Source organism: Lolium rigidum, chromosome 1, assembly GCF_022539505.1.
Source record: "Lolium rigidum isolate FL_2022 chromosome 1, APGP_CSIRO_Lrig_0.1, whole genome shotgun sequence".
Taxonomy (NCBI): Eukaryota; Viridiplantae; Streptophyta; class Magnoliopsida; order Poales; family Poaceae; genus Lolium; species Lolium rigidum.
This window is the reverse complement of record NC_061508.1, coordinates 154,176,649-154,177,427: the sequence shown is the minus strand read 5'-3', so window position 1 is coordinate 154,177,427 and position 779 is coordinate 154,176,649.

Here is a 779-nt window from a genome sequence, read left to right as displayed (position 1 = left end):
TAGTACATGTGTGATATGTAGACAAACAAAGAGTCCCTAGTATGCCTCTTAACTAGCTTGTGATTAATGGATGATTAGTTTCATAATCATGAACATTGGATGTTATTAATAACAAGGTTATATCATTGTATGAATGATGTAATGGACACACCCAATTAAGCGTAGCATAAGATCTCGTCATTAAGTTATTTGCTATAAGCTTTCGATACATAGTTACCTAGTCCTTATGACCATGAGATCATGTAAATCACTTATACCGGAAAGGTACTTTGATTACATCAAACGCCACTCGCGTAAATGGGTGGTTATAAAGGTGGGATTAAGTATCCGGAAAGTATGAGTTGAGGCATATGGATCAACGAGTGGGATTTGTCCATCCCGATGACGGATAGATATACTCCGGGCCCTCTCGGTGGAATGTCGTCTAATGTCTTGCAAGCATATGAATAAGTTCATAAGAGACCACATACCACGGTACGAGTAAAGAGTACTTGTCGGGGAGACGAGGTTGAACAAGGTATAGAGTGATACCGATGATCAAACCTCGGACAAGTAAAATATCGCGTGACAAAGGGAATTGGTATCGTATGTGAATGGTTCATTCGATCACCGAAGTCATCGTTGAATATGTGGGAGCCATTATGGATCTCCGGATCCCGCTATTGGTTATTGGTCGGAGAGAGTACTCAACCATGTCCGCATAGTTCGCGAACCGTAGGGTGACACACTTAAGGTTTGATGTTGAAATGGTAGAACTTGAATATGGAATGGAGTTCGAA